The 27,846-nt window shown below is 37.2% G+C and overlaps 1 long non-coding RNA gene across 1 annotated transcript; it reads right to left on the reverse strand.

Moving 5' to 3' along the window:
* Positions 1 to 493: 493 nt before the first annotated feature.
* LOC139080051 (uncharacterized) lies at positions 494 to 27,675 on the reverse strand. Its single transcript, XR_011534179.1, has 3 exons — positions 27,295 to 27,675; positions 2,496 to 2,593; positions 494 to 1,391 (listed from the first exon to the last, which is right to left on the reverse strand). It is a non-coding gene; the product is annotated as an uncharacterized lncRNA (long non-coding RNA).
* Positions 27,676 to 27,846: the final 171 nt, after the last annotated feature.

A 27,846-nucleotide genomic window follows, 5' to 3' on the forward strand; every position in this document is an offset into this window, starting at 1 on the left:
CTGCGAGGGTCAGTTTCAGTCTAGGAATCTACAAACACTGCTCAACGGTGCTTGTGGTTTAAAGAAAGCAAGGCTGATATGGGCCCAGATGCTCGCCCCAGCATAGTGTGGTGATGCAGCAAACTGGCACAGGAATTCGGCTCAGGAATGCCTCTCAGGACAGGTGGGATTGCATGGCTTATGTTGAATGGTTTTTTGCTCGGCTACTTTGAAATGTTTCACCAAAGCATCATTAAATAATGCCTCACAGTCATAGACTCTGGACATCTAACAGCAACAAACACACCCACTTGCAAACATTCCAAAAGGCCTCATGATTACTTTTCCTGCATCCTGCTCACTCGCCAAATAATTAACCCAGTGTTCCCACAAAAGACTCATGCTCTTCTTGACTCTCTGCTAAGACTCATACCTGGGCCTAAATGTTGCTCATCTTTCTTGGCTTAAAAGATATACAAGCTTTCTTTCCTTTTTCTCTCAATTTTGTTTGTTTCTCAATTTTCCTAAGCAGAAATCACAATTCCTTCTGTATTTTCATTGCAACAGTTATTATTCATTATCCTCCTCATCTAAGAGCTATTTTATTCCATCCTTTTTTCTCTCGCCTACTCATAAAGGCGTGGTTTTCATGCCAACTTCTGTACCCCACAGTGCCTTGCCTATAGCAGAAATTCAGCAAACATTATTTTTGAATAAATGAGTGGAGAATGAATGGCGTTGTTGAGGTACCATGATACAGGGCAATGCCAGCAAATTTTGAACAAGAGATAGATAGAAGGAAACATCCACGAAGCAATAGAATAATTTGGCATTGTCTCCATAAAGCAAGTGCAGTTACTCAAAGATCGTGATGCTTATTTTCAGGCAGCATTATCTAATGCAGATGAAATTCATCTAGCATGTCCTTACGGAGATCCAGCTATCATATCCCATTCCAATGGAGGGATATGGAGACATGACTCATAAGACAAAAACGAAATAAAATCAGCAAGGAGTGTTTAGGATTAAATAGCTGCCTTCACACGTGGACATATTTTGGGGTTTGCACAAGGACACTAACACTGAGAGTTGAGATTCCTTCACCTAATTTCACTTTCTATTTCAATAGACAGTGGCCAGACTTTCTTTCCTATCAAAGGCAGGGGTAAATCCTACTTAGACAGAGCATACGGTGGGATAATTTATCTAACAATGATGTGAATGGTACCACAATAGCTCAAAATGTTCCTTGGATTCCTTCATGGTTGTGGAAGATGCTGAGTGGCCTTTGGTTTAGGACATCAGCCTCTCAGGATTCACTCATCACTCTCCAGTATCTGAATCTCAGCCTTCTTTTTCTGGACACTTGAACATTGAATGACACGGTCAACAGCTCCTTTGGCACCGGCGTCCTGTAAAGGGATGTATAAAGCAAAATATAAATGTGTATGTTTATAATAAGGGATGTCCTCTTCTCACTCCTACCCAGAGCATATGCTTCCTGATATTAAGATACTGGAAGGCCAATTTTTTAATCAAAGACTGCTTAGTGGCTTTCAAGTCAGAGCAAGGAAAGATAAATGATGTGAATGAAGGTTACCAAGGTATTGGGAAAGTTGACTACAACCTTCCTTCTGCACTGGGAGAACACTTCTCTGGTGCAGCCTCTGGATTCGCTTCTGTTTTCACGGTGAACACTTGCATTCACAAACTCACTTCTGCTTTTCTAGGTAGACCATTCCCTTCCAGCTGACGCATTCTTTCAATAAATGGTATTGACACTGTTTCCATAACCCAGTTCCCACGGACCTGGGAGATATCCTGTGTGGGGAGATAGCCTCATGGACTGCTTTGAATAATCTAACCTTCATGAACAAGAACACTGGCTCCTGCATTCTTCGGAATTCACCCACCGTGGAGTGGAGTGCCCAATTACCTCCCGCTTTTGCTTTTCTAGTAACAATGTCACACTCAGCCAGGCAAGTCTCTTTTAAAGACTCCCTTAATTTTCTATTCTGAATTTTAACTCTTTTCCTTCCTTCACATATTTCTTCAGGGCTGAAGTGAATTACTTTCTCTGTTTGCTAAGAAACTTCCTGTTCCTCCTTCAGAGAGCTCTCGGAATCTCGCTTCTTAAGCTTTCCCAGTTAAAGATAAGATAGCAATATCTCTTTTCTTCATTGTCCCAGCAACCAATTCCCTCCCATATTGCAAATAATCCTTTGAGTCTGAAATATACACGTACAACTTTTCTATTCTGATTTGTGCCCTTGCTGGGATGTCCATATTTCTATATTAACTGAACAAGAAGCAATAAGATTTCAAATATACAAATATGAAATTCTTAATAGCATTTCAACTGGACACTGTGTGGTTCACTCAACCTCCCTTACACCTTTTCTCTATTTGGGAAGGTTGGGAAACTAAAAGCTACACTTTACAGACTCCTTTGATGCTGGGATTTGGGATTGATGCACTCATGAGAAATTTGGAAGGCAGGAGTGAGCACAACTCACTTCAACTTCCTGAAGGCTTTGTACGGTGCTGATGGCAAGCAAGGTCATGGATCTATGAAGTTCCTCCAGTAGCCAGTTGGTGTCCATTCTGTGGGCTCCTGGAGACAAAGAGGCAGTGGTAGCAGGGGAGCCAGTTTCAGCTTCTTATTTCCTGCAAAGCTCCAGTGTGGTGGCCTCAGAGATAGAAGCTGTACTACTCTGTTCTGTGTTGTTTTGAGTGTAATTCCAAGAGACTAAACCCAGACCTACTCCTTGGACCTTTTACAGATCTTACAAACACCTACCTTACTGTGTTAAATGCCTTTCTGCTTAAAATACCTGGAGCTGTTTCTGGTTCCTGCACCAGACTCTGATTGATACATTTCCCCAGGGAGTCCCAGACCAGTCTCTTCTAGAAGGCCTCCACTGGCCTTGGCAATCTCAGCTCAGGGCTCTTACTCACCAGTGTGTGTTCTCATGAATCTATTATGCTCTTCCGTGTCTTTGTGCTTTGGACTTACCATTTACTCTTAATGGTGTCCCACCCGCTTCTTCTCACCTCCTCCCTGACTTCCTTTCTGGGACCCAATCATAAACATTTTCTTCAGATTCCTTAAGCCATTAGAGCAAAGCTAACAACTTCTACTGCATCTGGTACACAGTTGTATTACTGAACTTGTCACACCACATTGCAGGATGCATTTACATTTCTATCTCTTCTTCTAGACTGTTAGTTCCCTGAGGTAGGGCACTTTGAACATCATTTGCTCTCAAATGTCTAAGAAATCAGCAATAATTACTCAATAAAGTTTTGAATGAGTAAATGGAAATTATTCATGGCTGTCTGTTGACTTCTATTATTCCTATCTCCTTTGTATTTGATATGCTTTGCAGCTGCATGCAAATAACAGTGGCCTGTTGGATGGCAATGTTGTCCAGCGATGAATGAAGTAAAGCATTAAAACTTGCCACCCTCAGAAACAGTATTTACACGTTTTATGGCTGTTTCATGCTGATTTATCCAACTCAAAGCATATACATTCGAGTATGGTCTAATTTATAGCATAAGTTCTCAAGGGGAGAAATTGAATCTGTTGTTTATTTGATGCAGCCACTATGCATGAGTCCTTCAAAAATACAACTAGAGGATAATAATTTAAATACTTGTGTTAAGTCAGGCATTCTCAGCAGAGGTTTTTCTACTCTGTGCTTGAACAGAGAAGTAGCCATATTCGTGGCTTCATGTGCATGTGTATGAAGAAAATATACACATATGAAGAATAGCCAGTAGAAACCGTCTCCCATAATGTGGGGCAAAATGACAGCAGATGTCTATGATATTGCTTCTGAAAACCAGTATTTCTTTTTATTGGGATTAATACTTGAATGTGACATGGGAGCTTTATTACAGGACTTCTGTTAATACTGAAATGGGCAGCTAAATTTCTGTATAATATTTTACTTTCTACTAACTTTCTCATTCTATCTGATCATGTTTCTTTAAAAAACTAAATATGCATTTATGGGAATGCCAAAGCAAGGAATGTATAAAAGTTTATTTGTCTTTGCTTAATGGAATTTGAGAGAATTTAGTTTTTCCAAGTATGTATTTTTAACTTTTTTAAAAAAAATATGAACTTCTTGACTATTTCTTTTTATTAGGAGAGATGTTAGCCAAAGAAACACTAAAGTAATTTTTTTTAACTAAAAATTGTAACCGGCATTTCATGCTTTAAGTTTTCATTATAATAGACCCAAAGTCAAAAGTCAGTAATGAGTGCAACATATTTATTAGGAATGAAGGTATAAAATAGGGCTGTAATGGAATTCTGACAGATTTTATATTGTTTTCATAACCATTGCTAAGCTCCCTAAAGAAATATATATTCCCTCCAGGAGAAAACACACAGCAAATATGTTTTTGTAAATGTGTTATTTTCACATGAAGCACATTCCAAGCTGCTTTTACGAGCCAGAAATCTTTGCATTTTTGAGATGAAATTGAAATTTGCCCAGTTATTAGACACTGTTAGCATCAACATACACAGTGAATCTTGGTACATTTATATTAACTAAATATTTACTAATTGTAGGCTTCATTTTATTTATTTATTTTTGAGGAAGATTAGCCCTGAGCTAACATCTGCCACCAGTCCTCCTCGTTTTTTTGCTGAGGAAGACTGGCTCTGAGCTAACATCTGTGCCCATCTTCCTCTACTTATATGTGGGATGCCTGCCACAGCATGGTTTGACAAGCAGTGTATAGGTCCACACCCAGGATCTGACCCTGTGAACCCCGGGCCGCCGAAGTGGAACCCACGAACTTAACTGCTACACCACCGGCCCCTGTAAGCTCCATTTTATAGACAAGTTGTATTCTTTGGTTTTAATATTGAGTTGAAAATACTCTTTTAAAATCTATTTATTTAAATTTAAACATTTAGATGGTTCATCATTGTTGGGGCCACTCTGAAGGAGTAAGATGAACTTCCACACAAAATTTAGTTTGGATGTCAAGACTGATGACACCATACACACCCCAAGAGGGTATGGAAGGTTTATTTCTCACGTAATGAGACATTCTGGGAAAGGTGTGAAGAAATTCCCAAGTAGGCCCAAAAATGGCTTGAGAGAGTAGGAAAGGAGCCTGGCCTGGAGTGTTTATGGTTTGAGGGTGCCCCGGGGTGAGAGTTCCCTCGTGTAGTATATACTTCATGTTGGTGCCGAAGGAGAGAGCACCCAGACTTTCTTCTCAGCTTACCCAGATGTGGGACACAAGGGGAGGAGGCAGAAGTTGGGCTTAAAAGCTGTCAGCAGTCAGATGTGAAAAATCAAGTCAGAATCTTTAATACGATCCTGTTAGAATTTTTCTCCATTTACTTAGCATTGCACTCCCTTAGGAAATTAGCAATGGTTTGTATCACACAACCTGACAAGCATAGCAGATTGAACAAGAGCCTGGGACACAGACATGCTGAGTTCACATTCAAAAGTTGTTGCTTGTTTGTTTTCTTTTCACACGGCTATCATCAGGAATGAATGAGAATAAATGAATGCAAAATGTTTGGCACACAATAGATGGCGAATAATAGTAACTATTATTATAGTTTGCTTGAGGTCTTCTTTTTTTTTTTTTTGAGGTAGATTAGCCCTGAGCTAACTACCGCCAGTCCTCCTATTTTTTTTGCTGAGGAAGCCTGGCCCTGAGCTAACATCCATGCCCATTTTCCTCCACTTTATATGTGGGACGCCTACCACAGCATGGCATGCCAAGCGGCGCCATGTCTGCACTGGGATCCACAGTGACAAACTCAGGGCCGCTGAGAAGCAGAACATGAGTACTTAACCACTGTGCCGCCTGGCTGGCCCCTGCTTGAGGTCTTCTTAAACATTGAATCCTCTGATATTTATGGCAAATTTGGACGACCTAGTCAGAGAGTAAATAAAAATAAAATTTAACCTTTGCAAAGATAAACAAGGCTGGACACAATGTTAAAGTGGTGAGGATGGATTTAATCAGTAATAGCCATCGTAACAGAGAAAAGAGTTTAGAGTGAAATGAACTCAACTTCAGTTGTACAGAAGTGACCGACACTTTAAAGGGAAAATGAGGGGAAAAGGAGGTGGGTGATCAGGGGCTTGACAGAGTCAGGGAAGTGAAAATGACAAAAAGGGGGAAGTGGAATTGGTTCCTGTGAAACCCTTCCGGGTTTGCTAACTGGCACTTACGGAAGTCAGCCCCCCACCCTCCCACAGAGGCTGGGATGCAGAGGCCCTGTCTTCAGATGTTGGCTGGAACAAACAGTAGATTCTTTTGGCAGCCTTGAGTTTTCTCAGGCAGACACCTCAAGAGGGGCTCAGGGTCATCCTAGGGATGTGGCCTTGAGCTGTTAGAAACTGTTAGCGTTTTGTCTCAAGTCTAGGCCAACGTTGAGGCTTAGTCAAGAAGAGGGTTTAGAGAACACTGGCTAGAGTTTGGTCAAGGAGAGAATCTTTGTCACCTTAAAAAGAAATATTAGAGAAATGGTTCGTGGAAATTTCTACTAAGTTTAAAAACTGCTGGGGCCCAGCCGGTGGCACAGTGGTTAAGTTCGCACATTCCACTTTGGCAGCCTGGGGTTTGCTGGTTTGGATCCTGGGCGCAAACCTACACACTGTTTGTCAAGCTATGCTGTGGTAGGCGTCCCACTTATAAGGTAGAGGAAGATGGGCATGGGTGTTAGCTCAGGGCCAGTCTTCCACAGCAAAAAGAGGAGGATTGGCAGCAGATGTTAGCTCAGGGTTAATATTCCTCAAAAAAAAGAAAAAAAAAGCACCTGCTAAAATCATTTACCAACATAAATTTGAAAATTCTTAGTTTTGTTTAGAGGCAAAATCTCAGCATATGGAGTTATTCACATCAATATGAGACTGAAAAAACATATGAAATTTATTCCTTTTTTGGAGAAGGGTTAATAAAAGTAATTTAAAAAACTGTATCTTGAAATAATCATAGAGTCATAAGAAGTTGCAAAGAGATGTACAGGAGGCCCCACGTCCTTACTCTCCACCCAGTCACCCCCAATGGTGACACATGACATACTTATAGCACAACTTCAAAACCAAGAAATTGACATTGATACAATCCACAGAGCTTATTCCAATTTTTTGTGTTTTATTCTTATGTAGGAAAGTTGGTATTCTAATTTTACAGTAATATGTTGCATGTAAAATGTGGGGAAAAATGCCCTTTGGTCATGCCAAGCTTGGGCATGTACCCACGACTTGAGTCATACGGTTTCTAGTGCCTTGAATTCTACCATCACTGTACCCCAGAGTCAACTCTTTCTCTCATCCTCTTGTCTTCTTTCTCTTTAATTTTCATTTTGACATAATTTCAAACTCATGTAAAAGTTACAAGAACTGTAAAAAGAATTACCATATACCACTCACCCACATTCCTCAAATATTAACATTATTCTGTTCATCTGTTCTTCTACTTCTTTCTTCATAGACACACACACACACATTTTTACCTGTTTTCTCCTGAATACATCAGTCTTTATTCAAAGCAAAGACATTCTTTTTTCTAACCACAGTATAATTGTCAAAATCAGGAAATTAACATTGGCATACTTCTGCATACGCTACAGACCTTGTTCAAATTTTGCCAATTGTGTCAGTAACATCCTATACAGCAAATGCATTCAGTTGTTGTGTTTCTTTAACCTCCTTTAATCTGGAACAGTTCCTTAGTATTCCTTTGTCTTCCATAACGTTGACATTTTTTAAAGAGTACTGGCTAGTTATTTTGTAGAATATCTGTCAGCTTAGGTTTTTCTTCTATTTCCTCATGATTGGATTCCTGTTATGGGTTTTTAGCAAAAAATACCACATAAGTAATACTCTGTTCTTCTCAGCACTTCATATCAGGAGGTCAAAGAGGTTTATTTGTGCCATTATTGGTTATATTAACTTTGATCACTTGGTTAAGGTTGTTTAGACAGCTTTATCTAGTCTAAACTTATTATTTTTCTTGTTTGTATTTATTAAGCTTGTGAGAACGTACCCTTGCTCACCTCTCCTTTCTCAATCCTTTAAGTTTCAACTCAAATATTGCTTCCTCCATCTGACATAGTCCCCACTGTAAACCTATGTTACTAAAAACGTAACTTCATTATAGTGTTCTTTACATTGAAAAGTACCTTTTTAAAAGCATATATTTAGTACATTAGAAGCCTTTGTCTTCTGCGACTTTTATTCATCACTGTATATTCTAAAACAATAGTAGGTTCTCAATAACTATTAATTAAACAAGCTTGTAAATGAACAAAAGAGTTTAAGAGGCAGAATTAAGAGGTATTATCTTCTCCATTTTGTTAAGGAGGATAATGAAGGCCAGCACAGTATGATTAAATTCTGACAGCAAGGTCTTAACATTGCTGTTCATTATGCGACGATGAATACTATTGGGCTCATTTTCTTTGAGTCCAAGAAACTACTTTAGTTTGCTGTATCACAGGAAGAGAGAAGGCAGAAGACTTTTCTACATGCAGGTTCACGATCCCAGATGGATTAGGAAGTGTTTCGAGACCACTGAAGGGACATAGGAGATGAGTTAGCTAGTGCACCAATAACGCCACACACACACCACCCACGACTTAAATAAATTACTTCTTCCATTTCCATAATTCCAGGAAAGCATACTAGAAAATGTCCTGTATGGTAGGTAATTTCAAAAGCAAATCATCCTTCCCCATGATTTCAATTTTCAACAAATATTTAGAAACAAATTTTTAACATATATTTGCTGAGTGCTATTTGAAAAATAAATTATACCTCCAGACGCAATGCAATCAAGTAAAAAACATCATAAATTCGGGTAGAGTTCACTACAAGACTGTACCTGCAAAGATCAGATTAAAAAACCTTTGCCTCAGGTATGTTCATACTCCTTCCATTATTTGAGCCATGACTACAAAAAGTCATGGTTAGCTTTGTGGTTCTATGAGTCTTTTTGGCAACAGAAAACAAATGTTTAAGGCTTCCATATGAGCATGTGAAGTAACTGCTTTGTTCTGTCTTCTAGTCATGACAAGTCTTTACTTCAAAACAAAAAGAATGCAACCAAACAATCATTTGCCAGGTTTCTTTTATCAGGAGAAAAAAAGAACAATCATTCTTCGTTTTAAACAGAGAAAAATGTAAAGAAACTATTTACTCTACCAGACAAAAAGAAAAAAACTGTACAGAAAGCCAAGGAGATGCTTTCACAGATCACAAACTCAAGAGAAGCATTTACTGTCTCCATAATCTCAATTTCCCCAAATAAAAATGTGCACATTCATAGCCTTCAAATTAAAGATTGGCTTTCTGTGGTGCCAACATTCCATTCTATCTCTTATCAGCCATCTTTTTCCTTAGCCATTTTTCTTGATCTCTTTCTCAGTGGAAGGACTCCGTAAAGGATAATAGTTTCAGAGTTTCTAAGCAGCATCTGTGAATAGATTGGCCTCTGGTAGAACTAAAAGTGCCTAAATTTGATATTCACAGACACTATTCTTGGAATAGATCTCCTAATACTCCTCCCATTCTCAAACTTAAATATTTTCATCAGGTACCATAAACATGTGTTCAAGATTGGCTTGAAACATTTTTCCTGGATTTCGTACTGATGATTTGCATTTTACAGCAAACACATCTCACGCAAATATGATGGCAAATATAACGCCTACAGTGTGTGAAGCACACCAGTCCTTCCCTATTCCATCCCAAAACTTCTCACCTGTCTGCAAGCCAATGTCAATACCCATCATTTTAAGCATACAGTATAGCTCTCCTGAGCCAAACAAATCTCTGGGGAAAAATGCAGAACGAATGAAGTCTGATTCTCTTTTGTAGAGAATGAAGCACCTGGGCTTCTAGAACTACACCTTAGATCTCAGAAAGTTTGTCTCTTAATATTGTTAAGTTCTGTGTCATTTGCAGTGTGGGTGCTTCAAACGACAGTCTCTGGAGGAGTAACAAGAACGCCACGCGGTTTCTTTAAGAGCTAAGATTTGCCTTGAGGCTTTAGTCTCATCTTTCCTTCCTTCCCTGCCTCCTTTCTTTTCCTTCAAATTTAATTATGAGATCTAATTTACCAAAGAACAGATTTGTTATATTCCTTGGTGAATTTGTATTTTGTTTGTAAAGAGACTTCAAATTTGTTATCATCAAACAAAAGACAGAAAGGAAATCTTGAAAGTTCATGTAAAGTCATTTTCCAGGTCAATATTACATGATTTAGGTCTGTTTGCATTGCTTTTTTTGTGCACCATCTTTTAAACTTACCACGCACTGCTTGTTTGCTGGTAGAATCCTCATAAAGTCAATCTACATACATGTGAGTTTCACTAGTCAAGGTTTCTGATATTATAATGATGTTTCAAAATGTAAAAATGGTAGATTTACTATCTCTTTTTTTATTGTGGTGAGAAGAATACATAAAATTTGTCATCTTAACCATTTTTAAGTGTACATAGTCAGTAGTGTTCAGTGTATTCACATGGTTGTGAAACAGATCTCCAGAACTTTTTCATCTTGCAAATCTGAAACTATATTCCTTAGACAATTCCTGTTTTCCTACTCCCTGCAGCTCGTAGTAAGTCACCAATTTTGTGTTTCTATGAATTTGACTACTTTAGACAGCGCATGCCAGTGAAATCATATAGTATTTGTCTTTTCACGACTATCTTATTTGACTTAGCATAATGTCCTCAAAGTTAATCCATGTTGTAGCATGTGTCAGGATTTCCTTCCTTTTTTTAAAGCTGAATACTATTCCATTATGTATATCTATATCTATATATATATACCACATTTTGTTTATCCATTCCTCTACTGATGGACATTTGAGTTACTTCTACTTCTTGTCTATTGGGAATAATATTGCTATAGGTGTACATAGTTTATCTTTTGCAAAGAACAGAACTATATGATAGAAACTTCAAAATGTTGAGTCATCTAGGGAAACTTTATAATAAGTGGATGAGACTGACAATGTCTGAGCCCGTTGATCAATCGTAACATGATAAGAACAGGACAATAGGTACCAGGGGCCTGCTGACGGGAGCCCATAGGAAGCCCACAGCTCCACCTCTGAATTATTCTTGCCAAAAATATTAAACTGAGTCTCCTTGAGCTTCCAACCTGTGTGTTTACGGGAAATGGCCAAAGAAACATTTTAAGTGACACCAAAAGGATGCCAAATCCAAAGTGTGGGAAATGTGACAGAACAAACCACTCCGTTTCTTCAACAAATAAACAAGGACAAAAGCATGTGGGAGATGACGCTTATACGTTTAAAAAGACATAAAAGGCACCTCAACCAAAAAAAAAAAAATGTTGAGTCATCTAAGTTAAGTCTGGGGGTATCTTCTCGGTTGCTGCAATACACACTAGGGAAATATTTCAGATTAAGTACTCTGCACTACAATTTGTAATAGAGAGTAACATAATTAGATTAAAAATTTATAAGTTAAAAATATAATTTACTTAGGCTTTACTTACATGGCTCAAGGCCATTCTTACAACTTGAAAGGGAAATGTGTATAAGGGAGGCACATATGAAGGGTTGTCTGGGTGCCTTCCTCCCCTATAGAGGCCAAAAACTAATGTTCACTTTCTAGACAAACTCCATTCAGAAGAGGAGTCTGGTTGGTCTCGATGGCTTCTGGGTAATGACTCTTACTTGAGTATAGTGCTTTTCTGAGCACAGAAGTGTTAAGTCCTTTTAGGAACCTTGTTCTTTGTTGTGGCTCCTGAATCATCCATAAAAACTCCTTTTCCAGTGATATTTGTGACCAGTGACTAAACTTTAGGAGTTCACAATAAAATGACAGCATACATAGAAAGGGTGGGCCTAAATATTATTCAAAGAGACGCTGACATCTGCCTCGGGGATGTCATAATAAATATTCATACAGTGATTATAATACTTGCCGCACTATACTGCAATGATCTGCTTTCTTGTTGGTTTCCCCTTTGAGACCATGAGCTCCTTGGGAACAGATTCCGTGCTTTACTCAGCTAGATATCTCACAAGTAATCTTACTGCTATTTACCCACAAGTTGTACTAATAACTACAAGATATAAATATAAAACAAATGTAAAAACCATTGAAGTTTTTAAAGGGTAAGGGCCTGCAGTATGTGTTTATTTGATTATGTATTAGTAGCAAACCCCTTATGAGGATGTTCTGACACACAATCTAGTCAGAAAATAGCAAGAGATTCCATTGCAAACGAAATTGCCTTTGGAAGACCAAGGAAGCAAATTCTCGACATTGAGTAAGAGAAAAAGTGTGCATTATTAGTAAAAACAAATCGCCCTGGGGCCCTAAAAATATTATTTTGATCCACATAAGTAACATGCGTACCTAATTATAACAAATCATATAGCTTGTAAAGTGGTTTAGATGTTATAGAAAAGTGATATTACCAAGAAGCATCTCTTTTGATGTCTCATGACTCATTTTTTTCTATATATCAACCCATAAATCATACAAATTAACTTATTAATTGAAAATCTTCATTGGTATGCATGGTTAATAGAAAAAATAAAAGTTATTTCCTTGACTCTGTCTTTGGTAATAATCCAGAACTACTACAGTCTCATTTACTCTCCTGGAGCGGGATCACCAGGGAGCCACACTTTCCGACAGGAGAAAATCCTGTCTTTACGGAGAATGCTACAGCTACTGTGTCATAAATCAGGAGGCTCTAATGGGTTGGGGGAAGTAAAGCTGTTGTCAGGAAACATAATTAAACCACTCTTTGAAGGCAGCGTGTGAAGGTAACTAAATCCATTTATCCCTTCCATGAACCTCACTCTTATGTGTGTTTGCTATGGCGGTATCAGAAAACCAATTACAGATGGTGCTTGCGCAGTGTGCTTGCTATCACTGAGGAGTAGCTAATGTCCTGTAAACACTGCTCCGTTATCTCATTAATTGAAGAAACCCAACTCAAAAGGGAAGTGTGTTTACTAAGGTAGTTAAAAGAAATATCTAAAAGGTTGGGGACTGGATATCAACCCACCAACCTTTCAGAAATAGTGAATGACCTCAAATTTCCATTTAACATTCAGATATATAAATTCTCACCAGGAAGCTCTGAACAGGTCTAGTTAAATATGTTAGATTTAAGGTTTGTTCTGTAAAGATTTATAATTTAAGGAAACATTGTCTCAAACATAAAAGAGACATTTAAATCCTCAGACCAAAGAGCTCCAAACTGGTAGCCCAGAAACATACAAGCAATCTGGGAAGTATTTTTTTGAAGGTAGAAATGAAGACTCGTGAGCAATTCAGAACAAACTGGGTAAGAGGAAAAGGAATTACTCCTCATCTACAGTTAAATGGGAAAGGCTTTGTGACCAGACACAATTTCAAGAGCTTTTTAGATGACCAGGATATGTGAATTGGTGGCTTCCATGCAGTCATCATTTATTCTAGAAAAATACAGAGATATTAAAATTTTAGACTGTATGCAGAGGCATTCTTGGAAAACAAAAATTAAAGAACACTCAACAAACTTTCCCCAAGAATAATTATGCCCTGAAACACTGCGGCAATAATTCACATGAACGGTCTCAAATAGTGAATATGCTTCCCGTGGAACCTAAACTTCGAATGAAAAGAAAATGAGATTACTTATACATCAAAGGGCTTTTGGTGTAAATTACCAACAGTCAACTGTCCCGTGAATTACCCATGGCCAAAATATAGTATAGATTGCACTTAGTTTAACAGTCTTTTCAGTGTCTGCATTAGAATCCCAACTGTGTCCATAGAAAGAACTTTCTGGGTCAATTTACTTTAACGTCTCAATCTCGTGAAGGACCCTTTAAATGTGCAAGTCTATCTTAATTTTCTCAAATAATTTTTAATGAGTTATTTACAAAAGCAAAGAGCTAGTGTAATTTACCTGCTTCTATCTCTCATTGCACATATACAAGAATATCAAAACAGCAGTAAAATACTGAGAACTTGCAAATGCATAATTTGGGGTGCATGTTCATTCTAGTAAGGAATATCTTTAATGTTTTCTTCAAATCCTTAAGAGAATTTAAAGTATCATTCTCAGGCAGTCAAAGCACATGGTAAGTAACTAGCAAGAATTTAAACACAAAGTTGTGGTAATAAAAATGGTCACATTGCATTCCTATAAATTTGGTAAATGAGTACTGTCAAGAATAAATCTCAATCTAAATGTTTTAGAATGTCAAGACTTCACTGAAGGGTAATAAAAACTACTTGGATAATTTTCTTCTCCTATGATATAATAACGTTAGTCAACACTTGGGGTTGTGTAAAAATTAAGAAAGGTAGGCAGCGATATGGGGATTTGCCTAACTTTCTATAATTTGATTTTTCTTTCCTGGCTCCTTTGCCTTCTCTCTGGCAAATTTCATGGAGAATAACTCTTGGATCCTTTTCAATTAAACCAGGTTTAGACCCACTTAGTAGAAAATATAGAAAATATCCCAGCAAATCATGTACTGCATACTTTGATTTTTGCAATTAAAAGCTCTAGTTACATAGGAAAAAAGTAATTTAGAGGGAAATTAAGTGCTTAAATGTGGAAGAAGACAGGGATCCAGCTGGGTTTCTGGAACAAAATCTTACCCTTTGATTTACTCCTCTATTGTGAATGCTTTGGCGTGTCTCAGATTCCCCTTCTAAAATACAAATCCTCCTTGGATTGGGATATATGTTAGTACACGAAACGCTTTCATTCTGCACAGCGTTTCTGTAAATAAGGTCTTACCTCATTTCACAGTTTCAAACAGGGAGATCTAAACCCCAATTGAGTATTGAGATTTAATCCCTCTCTTCAGACTTCCCAAAATGGATTTTTACCACTATACCTGCCTTAATGCTTTAATGAGAATTGTTTAAGGGAATGGGAATTTTAGTGGAAGGATTGACACGATGCATTTGGTCTTTCCGCTATCCTCATCTCCCATCAAAGCACAAACTATAGTCCTGTTCAATTCAATTAAAATGTATAGGGCACATCCTGGGCTCGGGGCAGTGTGCTCGGTGTTGAAAGTTACAGACAGATGAGAAGATTCAGTCCCTGTCCTCAAATAATTTATATCTAACATGGAAAAAGAAAATATGATTAAATTCAACCAATCTTTGACGGTCTGATAAGTACAAGGCAAGTACTGTATCTTGTTCTGTATATATGTCATTAGAGAAACACAAAATGCTGTGGGGCTGGGAGAAAGGAAAAACTCATATCCCAAGGAGGCAGCCAGCTTGGAAGGAGCGTGATGAAGAAAGATGAGAGATATAAAAGAGCAAGTGGAAGGGAGTCACAAACAGATTTTCTTTGCTTTTACAACATTACTTAAAAGAAATAGAACTCTTTCCTTTGGTAAAATCTGGTGGTAAAGTCTTTGTCACCTAAAGACAATGTTAACAGTGATGATGAACAAAGAAAGATTGGGGAGAGTGTGGGACAGTTGAATCAAGCCCCAGGTAAGGGGTCAGAACTGAAAAAGCGAGAGATCATGGATGTTTCATGTACACTGGGAGGTAAGAAGCCATGACCTACAGCCTGGGCCTCTCCCTGTCTGCCCTCCTGTGTACTTCTGAACTCTCCCGGTCAAATCTTCCTTCTCACCTGCCCCCTTCAGCAATGCTCATAAACCTGAAGTTCAACATATTTTAAAACTCTTCAGATGGAGGATGGAGTTCATGAAAAACAAAAGACAGTATTGTTCTTGGACTCCCTGGCCATTATGAGTCGTGTTGAAAGGATTCCCTGAGGCACGAGGAGAAATAAGACAGGACAAGAAAATAACCCAAGGGGAAAAGGGAGAGAAATAAGTTTAGAAAGGCAGAAATGCCCTAGGGAAAAAGAGTGCAGAGTGAACAGGTTTAGGGGGAAGAAAAAGACAAAGTTGTCAACCCAGGGACAGTAGAAGGAATTTCCACCTGCGAGGAACAAAGAATATTTTCCAAGTTTATAGAACTCTTCAAAATACACAGGAAATGACAATCAGTTTTTAAACTGTCCTTGGCATTTCTACTTTCTAACAGTTTCTTTTGACAGATTTTCTTATTTGAAAATTAATGTTGGTAAATGTTTATCACTTGCTAACTTTGTTTTCTCTTCCTCATTGTACTTTGAAAAAATTGGAGATCATATTACCCCATGAAATCACGTATGCAGTGTCACACTGCGTCTTTGAAATGTTGCATACAGAGCTTAGAGATAGTCCACTACAAAGCCTGGAGGACAGGATGTCTTAGTCCATTCTGCTATAACAAAATACCTCAGACTGGGTAGCTTATAGACAACAGAAATTTATTTCTCACATTCTAGAGGCTGGAAGTCTGAGATCAGGGTGCTGGCATGGTCAAGTGAGAACTCTCTTGAGGGTCACAGACTTCTCATTGTGTCCTCACATGGCAGAAGGGGTGAGCTAGCTCTCTGTAACCATTCTGTAAAGGCACCAATCTCATTCAAGAGGGCTCCACCCTCATGACCTAATCACCTCCCACGGTCGGTCCCACCTCCTAATGCCATCACCTTGGGCATTAGGATTTCAACATATGAATTTTGGAGGGACGTAAATATTCAGACCACAGCATTGCAGCACTCACAAAAGATTATTCTCCTCAGAGATGATTCTCTGTGCTTTAAGATAACTCATATAACTTCAAAAAGAATAGAATAAGGGCTACAAAAAGAGAAAGGGTAGAGAATTTGTGGTTGAGAAAACAAAATAAGAAGTGAGTTGTTTGAAAATATCAAGGAATTCTAACTGGATTCTTTTAGTTCAGTATAGAATTCATTGATAATTATAAAAGCCCCTTGACCTTTTTGTTGCCTGTTAAGTTTTGTGCCAAGGAAATAACTGCCCCAGTGTTTCATGTCTTGCCTTGTCTGAGTCGTTGGCAGAGCAAAGAGACGCATCAAGCAGTCCAGCTTCTTTTCTTTCTTTTTTTTTAATTGAAGTCATATTTATTTATAACAATGTAAATTTCAGGTGTACATCATTATATTTTGACTTCTGTGTAGGCTACATCATGTTCACCACCAACAGTCTACTTGCCATCTGTCACCATACACATGTGCCCCTTTACCCATTTCATCGTCCCCCTCCCCCCTCCCCTGTCTTAACCACTAATCTATTCTCTATATCTATGTGTTTGTTGTTTTTATCTTCCACATATGAGTGAAATAATACAGTATTTGGCTTTCTCCACCTGGCTCATTTCACTTAGCATAATATCCTCAAGGTCCATCCATGAATCAAAAATGCCTCAAAAAACAAAAGTCCAGGACCAAGAGGCTTCCCCAGTGAATTCTACCAAACATTCAAAGAAGATTTAATACTTATCCTTCTCAAATTCTTACAGGTTCTTTTCACTGCTCATTTCTCTCTTCTCATCCCCAGAACCTGATGGAAGCCGCCGCGGAAGAGTTCCTGGGTTAAGTCTGAACCTAGCATCTCTGATTGTCGAGGAGTGGAGTGGGTGGGTGTGGACAAGAGCATGTGAGCGCGCAGGTGCTGAAGAGCTGCGTATGTTCTCATTTTTGGCAATTTGATTCTGCACTTGGAGTCAGCCTGTATAGTTACTTACATCGATGTAATGATTTTACTCCTAAATGTAACATTTTAACAAATATGTGAATAAATATATAAAAATTGGTTTAAAAAATTATGCTAAATAATTACACTTGCTAAGTAAGGTACCATTTGAGAACCCACTAAGTGACAAACATTTATCACTGTTTGGTGATTTTATTAAGTTTTCTAAAAACCTAAATAAATTGAGCAATATTACTCTCATATGACAATTGAAGACATGAGTCTCTGAGAAGTTACACAGTAATTAGAAGAGTCCAGCTTTGAATCCAGCATTGTCGGATTCCTGAGTCTCTGCATTTTTATACTCCCAAGGTAACTAATTCAAAGATTTGCAAGACTCAGTCAGAAAATGTGAGGGGAGATTCAGAGTTGGGAATCCTTAAGTTGGAAGGGAGTGGGGCCTAACAGTGCTATACCTACCTAACAGTAATACAAAATTATTTTTAAAACACTAAGTGTGCCCCAAAAAAACAGTAGGGAACAGATTCGTCCTGAAGGTTGCCAGTTTGTGACTGCATCATAATATACTTCTCAATTAGTTTAATTGCTGTAATATAGACATGCCCTGGAAGTAATTTTCCCTTGGGCTTAAAATTTGTTTCTCAAATAAAAGTCTGTTTACCTTCTCTCTGTATTGCAAAATAAACGCTTTTATCCTTAGCAGAAAAACAGCTTTACGAACAGGCCAATATAGCAATGGTGTTCAGATTCTTTTCCCCACTAATATCCTTGCTAATATGTCATAAGAAACAGTGGCTGCATTAGTGTTTGGCAGAATGCCACAGGAAATACAATAGCAAATGGCTGAAGTTTAAAACCTCTACATAGAACTTCCACTATAGCCACCGCGCAGTCCTCTGAGCCATGATAGAGTGCACCAGATGCACAAGTTTGAAACCTTATATGTGTGCTGACATTATCATTGCCCTGGGACACTCTGGATTTCAAATAGAGAATAAAGAATTGCCAATGCATTAGAAATACACAAATGTTAGTTCAAAGGCAAGTGGGGGGAAAAGATGTGGATGAAAAGACAAATGTGTTATAAGAAAAGTATACAGAGTCCTTGCACACCAAATCAGCTTTTGAAGAACAGTTGTTCTTTATGTAAAACAAGACTCTTAAAGATTAAGATTTTATTTAAACGTGTTTGGTGAGATTATTGAATTTCCATAAAATATCTAATTTGGTGAACACTGGACTAGTCAGAAATGTCCACTGGAGTCAGACATGCTGTTTTGTTCACGTCCGCTACCTATATTTGGTTTGTACCTACACCTACAATCGAATACACTTTTAGTTGACTGAGGCAAGATTATATAGAAATACAACAAAAAAGGAATATTCCACACAATTTACTATCTTAATTACACAAAGAAGAAGAAGAAAATTGACTTTTCTGTCAACAATAGTCTCAGAATGAAAAAGGAGAGCACATGGGGGAAAATATACCCCTGTTCTTCATTATTGTGATCAGTAAAACATTTCCCTACTGGTTTTTTTTAATTATGTATTTTTTAACTAATAAAGGACCTTATGAGGTTAATATCCAAAATATATAAGAAACTCATATAACCCAATAGCAAAAAGACAATCTGATTAAAATATGGGCAGAAGACTTGAATAGACATTTCTCCAAAGAAGACATATAAACGGCCAACAAGTATATCAAAAAATGCTCAATATCATTAATCATCAGGGAAATGCAAATCAAAACCTCAATGTGATCTCACTTCACACCTGTTAGTATGGCAATGATCAAAAACACAAGAAAGGGAACCCCTGTGCACTGTTGATGGGAATGCAAATTGCTGCAGCCACTATGGAAAACAGTATGGAGCTTGCTCAAAAAATTAAAAATAGAACTACTGAATGATCTAGCAATTCCATTTCTTGAGATATAGCCCAAGAAAACGAAATCACTATGTAGAAGATATATCTGCACCCCCTTGTTTGTTGCAATATTATTCAGAATAGCAAAGACATAGAAACAACCTGTGTCCATTGACAGATGCATAGGTAAAGAAGACGTGGGGTATATATGTGTGTTTATGTATATGTATATGGAATATTATTCAGCCAGAAAAAAGAAGGAAATCCTGCCATTTGTGACAACATGGATGGACCTTGAGAGCATTATGCTAAGTAATTATCTGAAGTAAGTCAGATAGAGAAAGACAAATACTGTATGATTTCACTTATATGCGAAATCTAAAAAAGAAAGACCAAAAACGAATCCATAGAAACAGAACAGATTAGTGGTTGCCAGAGGTGGGGGTTTGGGGGATGGGGGAACTGGATAAAGGTGGTCAAAAGATTTAAACTTCTAGTTATAAGATAAATATGTCCTGGGGATAGAATGTACAGCATGGTGACCATAGTTAACAATACTATATTGTGTACTTGAAAGTTGCTATGAGAGTAGAGCTCAATGTTGTCAACATAACACCACAAACCAGAAAATGGTAATTACATGAGGCAAAGGATGTGCTAACTACCCTTACTGTGGTAAATATTTCACAATATACACATGTATCACATCACCACATTGTAAAACTTAAACTTACACAGTGTTATATGTCAATTATAACTCAAATACATAAATAATCTTCTCAAGCACCTCAAAGTTAACATTTCCATTCAAGCTTTCATTGTTTTTCTCTTAGAATACTGCAGTAAACTTCTAGGTGGTCTTGCCACTACTATTTTCTCCTCACCTCAATACATCCTCTATATTGATTCTAGAGTGTTCTTCCTAAAACAGAAAGCAAGACATGTCACTCCACTATTCAAATTGAGGCAGATACCAGATGTTACCTAACTCCTCAATATGACGTACAAATGTCTTCATAATCAGGCTCCCTCAATACCCTCCCAACTCCTGCCATATGTACCCCTTGTCACATGACCCCACCCCCTCTATGTTCACATCATATTATTCCAAAATATAAATGTATCTTGCTTTATACACTTCCTTTTCTTTAACATACATTGCCTCTATTGTCAAGATATTCCATCTCTTGTGTCTCTACTCCACCTCAATCCAGGGAACCTTTGTCAAAACTGGGGAACTCCTACTCATCCTTCAAGATACCGTTCAAATATTGTCTCCTCTCTTAAGGCTTCCCTGGTCACTTATCATTCCTTCCTCTTGGGTTGCCACACAACTGTTACTAAAGCAATGATCCTGTAAGATGTCTTCCTGTTTCTCCCTACTAGGGTGAGAATACTATATCTAATTTATGTTCTGTTTTTTTTTTTTTTTTTTTTGAGGAAGATTAGCTGTGAGCTATCATCTGCTGCCAATCCCCGTCTTTTTTCTGAGGAAGACCGGCCCTGAGCTAACATCCGTGCCCATCTTCCTCTACTTTCTATGTGGGACGCCTACCACAGCATGGCTTGACAAGCGGTGCCATGTCCGCACCTGCGATCCGAACCAGCGAACCCCGGGCTGCTGAAGCGGAACGGCACACTTAACCGCTGGGCCACCAGGTCGGCCCCTAATTTATGTTTTATCTAGTGGTCTGCTGGAGCTGGCCAATACCAACTTGTGGGAGATGATCATTAAATATTCAATAATTTTACAAGCTGGTCACTAAACTGTTAGTAGCTTGAAATTGACCAGGGTAGGAGTATTTACACCACAAAATTGCCACAAACACCACACAAAAGGACTTTTTTTCCTCATAGCTGGATTCATCCCCATCGTCAGGTAGAGTCCCTATGTATTCATCAAAATTGCTTGAGTTATCAATATGATTTCAATTAGCTGAAAATTATTTGGACATAAATGAGACAAGGCTAACTATGGGAACAATGATGGAATTTCATAGACTGTTAAAATTTGAATTACCATCAGAGTACAGTAAACAAGTATGGATTTCAAGTTTATAAGCACTTGGAGATTTTTATTGTGAGACAACACGATCAGTAAGGCCAGGCAATGACTGGCTCAAGTGCAGGGCTGTTGGTTATTTATCTGTATGTCATTACACATGATGTAGAATCTGGCATGTGGCTGATCCTCATTAAATTCTTATTAAGCAAATTTCCACACGAAAAACCATAGAGCATATTTCTGTATCAGAAGGGTTGGCTATTTTTATCCACTCATAGAATCACTGCTGAAAACTGGCAGCACCCATAAAATCAAACTAGTCTAAAGCAAAAAAGAAGACATTTTCTGAAAAATAATTAGTTTCTCCAGAGCTGTTGATTTTTAAGAATATCATATATTGAGCATTTTGTTAGTGCTTATTTTTATAGAATAGTATAGTAATTTTATAAGTATATATTTATGTATAGAAACTATACTATATATAATAATCATATTTACATATTTTATTATATTAATTACCCACTATTTACATAAATTCTTAGAGGAAATATATGTGTGTGTGTGTGTGTATTGGTAACTACTGTATTATGAGTAACCACAGTTACTTATAGTAAACTTACATAATATGCTTATAGTATGCTGGAAAAAATTATTCCTTTACTAGATAACCAAAATTTGTTAACTTACATTTGTGCTTAGGTTTTTATCCATTTCAAAAGTCATATATAAGTTAAATACTGGTTGTCAGTTTCCCCATGAGTGTCACCAGAGGAGCTGTGTAAAACAGCAGATCTCGCTGCATACATGGTGAAACCCACAGCCATATGCAAACCAGCCCAGGGTTAAAATACCATTTTAGATAGACTTTGTCCAACATACTTATTTTACACATGGGAAAGTAATGTCAAGAGAGGTTGATTTTCTTCATACAACTTCAGGATTTTAACTCTGATCATTGACTTTTAAGTTGGCGTGTTTAATAGTATATATACTTGGGGGGTGTGTATATTGGCTGCAGAGAAGCTAAGAATGCTGTTTAGGACTTATTAAAGACTAAAGAACAAAAGAAGAAAGTTTTAAACTTGGGTATCTAAGTAGCAATCTGGTCTTGAACCGGGTACCCAAGGAGGGGTTATCATTAGCTGAATGACAAGCAAGTTGCAGACTCAAACCCATTGTCACATTTGGGTGAATATGGGCTTTCCCAGAGTTTTTTGGTGTGTGTGTTCTTTATATATTGTGTTCTTTAGCTATTACTGTTTCGTTTTATTAAGTAATTTTAAACTTCTACCATTACATAGCAAAGTCACTTTCTGTATGGTTTCCTTATTTCTGATTTCATATTTTCTGATTTTATAAAGTAGAGTAAGATCATTAATAAACAACTTTATCAAACTACTTTACCATTTATACATAGTGAGTGTTCGAAAAATAATTCTCAACACATAAACGATTTTACCAAACTGTATAATTGCTTCCTACTGGGTGTCCCATTTCCTCCATCTCTAACAGAAGAAATTTTGGAAATCCGTTTCAGCTAAATTTGTCTGATCATTGAAAACTCTCAGATGAGTGTTTTTCACGTATCTTATTTTGGACAAAATATTTCCCCCAAAATTTCCCCTTGATTTTTCAGGAACATCAAGATGTTCCATACAACTTAGGTTAAATATACCTAACAACTTAAATTTAAAATTTATGGGCATAGAATACAGATTCTCACTCAAGCGACATCCATAATTTATCCTAGTGGATAGCCAGTTTCAAACATTCACAGTGGCTTGTCGTAAGTAAATTTTTTGTAGTAATTGTCTTGGTGGGATTAATTTCATCATTGAAGAGGCAAACTTACTGGATTAAAGAAAAGTATTTTAAGTTCTTGTGGAGGGCAGAGACCATATCATCTTTATCTCTTCAGTTCTTAGCACAATGCCGTGCACAAATAAATTGTCAATGAATGCAGATCAAGTTGAATTAGATATAAAAAAACAAGTGATCCAAAACCAAAATGATCTCAGCTCTCCTATAGGATTCATATCTTTTCAAAATATTTTTTGGTTTATACCTTATATAATTATATTTTAATGGATATTTCTATACTACTGTTTATGTTAAAAATGTATATCTACTTATTAGGTTACGAGTTTATCTAAAATTAAAAATAAATGATTTAGAAGAATCAAATGCTTTATTTTTTTCAATACGAAGACAATTTCAGAATCTTCTTGAAGCTACTTAATGTTTATTTACCTCCTGAAAATATTTTTTGTACTGCAAAAAAGTTAGAGGGGCTAAAATGCTCCAGGAAAATAAATTAGGCACAATTACCCATTTATTACAAATTGTAACCTACTGCCATGAGAAAGCACATGCACTGTGTTGTTTGGTATTGAGAGAGAGGGAAGGCTTCATGAGATTGTGACTTAATTTACTTCTTCCTTTAACTGTCACTCTTGTGAGATTCTTGTGAAATAATGAAGGGTGGAAATAAGCAACCATCAGAAGGCCACTAGGAAAAATTTGTATTTATTTTAATGAACTGTGAATTGTTTCTATACCTCTGTGATAACCAAATAGAGATTAGTGATTAAAAAAGTAAAAGACAGGTAGGGAAAAAAATGGAAAATAAAATTATACCAAAAAATGTCTTTAGTTCATTAGTTAAATAAAATAAAAATTATCAGACATATTGAACTATTAGAAAAGATTAACAGATTTTACAGAATTTTGTTAAATTATCATTCTTTATTAATTATGTAGTTTGATCAATGCCTTCAGCAATAATGAGCATCTTAAAACTTGACTCTAGGAGTGTTCATAATAAAATGCTTTGAATACCCAATTTTACAAATATGATATATACTTTATTTTTATCTGCTAATCTTTCCTCTATTGTTCTATTAGATTCATAGTCATATTTGGTATTACTTTGGGGTGTACTTTCAAGTTTTAAATGTTCAAATATAGGTTTATACTGATTTTTAGAAACTAATGAATATTTAATTCTCAGATATTTAGATACATTATAATATCATGTAATTTATGTTGTAATAAGACAATGAAATGCAATTAAATTGAACACAAGAATCAACTGCCTATCTCTATCCCAGACAGATCATAAAATTTTTTTAAATGTTTATAAAGATGAAAATTTTAAATATAGTCTAATGAAACAAAATTTTCTTATAAGAGTATTATAAACACCTAAGCGACAATTTATTTCATTACCTGAATAAGAAATGATTGTATATAAACTGATATAACTATAAGTAAAATTACTTACATGCAAATAGATAGATAAATAGGTAAATAAATAGATATATAGATAAGACAGAGTATGTTAATCAGTCTTACTCTATCAAATCAGAAGTAGAAATCTAGAAGTTGATTGTACTTCCTGCCTTCCTGTCAATTGTTTTTGCTTTGTTTTGATTTGTATTTATAATAATCTTTCATGATAAAAATACTAGTAAGTGGTGTATGTAGTAATGCTTCGGAAAAATGATAATACCACATTCGACAAATATCTATTGAGCACCAACCATGGTCAGACGCTAAACAAGACTCTTGGATACAGTCATTCACAAAACAGATGCAGTCCTCTGCCCTCATAAAATTATCTGTATATGTGTGTGTTGAGGGAGAAGTGGGGAGGAAGGAGGGCAGACAATAAACAAGACAATTTACATATATAATATTTTATGTTGCCTACTATCATGATAAATGCTGTAGGGAATGGGGGAAAGAAATTGTCAGGAGTTGGGGGGTGTAGTTTTAATTTACGTGGTCAAGGATGGCATCTCTGAGAAGCTGAGATGTGAGTATCAACATCTAGGTGATGCATCTTATGGATGTGAATATATTGAATAAGATTATAACAGGTAGCAGGTAAGTCAAAGCCAAGGCCCTGAGGAACGTGCCCACAGGATTAAAGAATGACTCCAGCATGATTAGGACTGAGAGAATGAGTGGAGGATAGAGGGAATAACATGAAACAAGTAACATAGGATCAGATCACGTTGGCCTTTTACCCTGAGTTGCAAAACTATCTGAAGGCTGTGGGCAGTGAATTGACATGACCTATTGATATTAACAGGGTCACTCCGGCTGTTGGTGATGAGAATAGACCACAGGAAGGTAAGAGGGGGTGGAAGTGGGAGAATCTTAAAATAATCCAGTTAAGGGATCATGGTGTTTTTAGGCCAGGGTATCACCAGGGGAGTTGGTAAAAATCAGTCAGATTTTGGATATATTTTGAAGACAGAGTCAGTCGTTTTGCCAATGGACTAAAAGTGTGAGAATTAGAAGAGTCAAGGAAGACTGATTTTGGACCCAAACAACTAGAAAGATGGACTTGTTATCAACTGAGATGAGGAAGACTGTAGGTAAATTGATTTTTTGTTTGTTTGTTTTAACAGGGGGAGAATAAAACAGCGGAGCTCAATTTTGGACATGTTGAACTTGAGATGTTCATTAGCAGAGAGTTAAGAAATGTAGTTTTATATGTATATATATACACATACATTTGGAGTCTCAGGAGAGAACCAAGTTGAAGATACAAATTTGGGAGTGATCAGTATAGATTGTTTTAAGGTTATGAGCCTGAGTAAGATCTTCACAGGAGAAAATATAGATAGCAAAACAAAATTCAAGAACCCACACTTGAGACAATCCAATGATAGAAGACCTGGGAGAGGACCCAGCAGAAGAGGCTGAGGAGGAGGAGCCAATGAGGTAAAAAGAAAACCAGGAAAGGGTGGGCTCTTGGAAGCTGAGTGGGGAAAGCGTTTTGTTAAGGTGGACGACATGCTCACCTATGTCAAATGTTACCGACAGATCAAGTAAGATGGAGACTGCAAATTAACTATAGGATATAGAATGGCACGGTCATGGGCAAGCTGGAGAAAAATGGTTTTGTGGAGTCATGGATCTAAAAGGCTCATTGGACTGGATTGAAGAGAGAGGGGAGTAGAAATTGCAAAGTGAGAGAATATATAACTCCCAAGGATTGTTGCTATTAAAAGAGGCAGATAAATGAGACCCAAAGAAGAAAATGGGGTCAAGAAAGAGTTTTGTTTTTAGATGGGAGAAATAACAAAATGTGTGAAAAATAGCTAACATGATTAAGTCAACAGCCAGGTTATAAAAATTTCAGAGTGTTGGGGAGAATAACTGACACCCTAGATGCTTTTAAAATTTTGCCCAAAGAGTCAAGGAGAATTTAATGAAAAGTGAGGAAGTGAGTTAATCTCTTTAACTATTCATGATAACATAAAAGAAAAACATGTTTGCAAGAACTAAAGTATAATAGAATAGATAATTTTAATAAAAATTTGCATCATATTTTCTAGTGGAGGATTTCCTCGTATTGCAAGTTGAAATTCCTTCTGATGATAGACTATTAAATTTATTTATAACTCCTATTTATAAACTGGGTAAGTTTTCTGTCTGTAATTTATGTGGTCTTTGTATATGTTCACACAAACTGTGATCTGTCTCTGTTTAACCTAAGGATGGAGTGAAAACATCTACTGTACGCTTAAAGACTGTGAATGATTTTCACATTTTTGTAGGACAGATTGGAGAGTGGTGCTATCTGCAGATTTCACGTTATGAAGGTTTTCATCCTGTTCAGAAAGTACTGGGCCGCTTGGAGGCCAGTGTCAGATCCCCAACACCAGATATCAAAGCTAGTGTGATGACGAGCCAGAGTCCTCATTTTGAGGGCTATGATACTCAGTCTCAAACTATGCTCAGGAATAAAATAAGAGCCCTCTTATACGTTATGGCAGGCTTCTCAAAATACCAGCCAGTAGTTGCCCCACCAACTGCCAGATGGCTTCTCCTACCTTGCTTCTCTGCGAACCGCAGGGCCATCTCTTCAGCACTTATTTGCATGCCTCAGCTCAAAGATCTTCACAGCATCCCTCTCTGACAGGATCAAAGGAGAGGGTCACCTTTCCCGGGGAGATAGAAGAGCCAAAGATGTTGCTAAATGCCCTTCATCTCAGCCTTCAGGCTATTTGCCACTCCTTCTACAAGACTGACAGAGACACAGACAACCTGGGCACAGGAGTAATGGAAAAAACTTTCACAATGACATAAACGAAATAAATATCTCCCTACAAGGGACAATCAACAACACAGCAACGCGTTTCACTTTTGGCATAAAATTATCGAACTCTTATAATGTTATTTTACGTAGCTCATCCTGAAATCTCTTTGGGTAGGCACGAATCTGTCAACCCTGCTCTTTTATGCTTACATTGGTGGCACTGATTTTTCTGAAGGTTGGGCTTCTCTTGTGGTGACAGTGGGGGTGGAGGAAGGCTGTTGATGGAATGCTAATAATAGTAAAGACACAGTTTTGTTCATATTACTAAGCCAAAATCAGGACAGAT

This window comes from Equus przewalskii, chromosome 28, assembly GCF_037783145.1.
Source record: "Equus przewalskii isolate Varuska chromosome 28, EquPr2, whole genome shotgun sequence".
NCBI classification, from domain to species: Eukaryota; Metazoa; Chordata; class Mammalia; order Perissodactyla; family Equidae; genus Equus; species Equus przewalskii.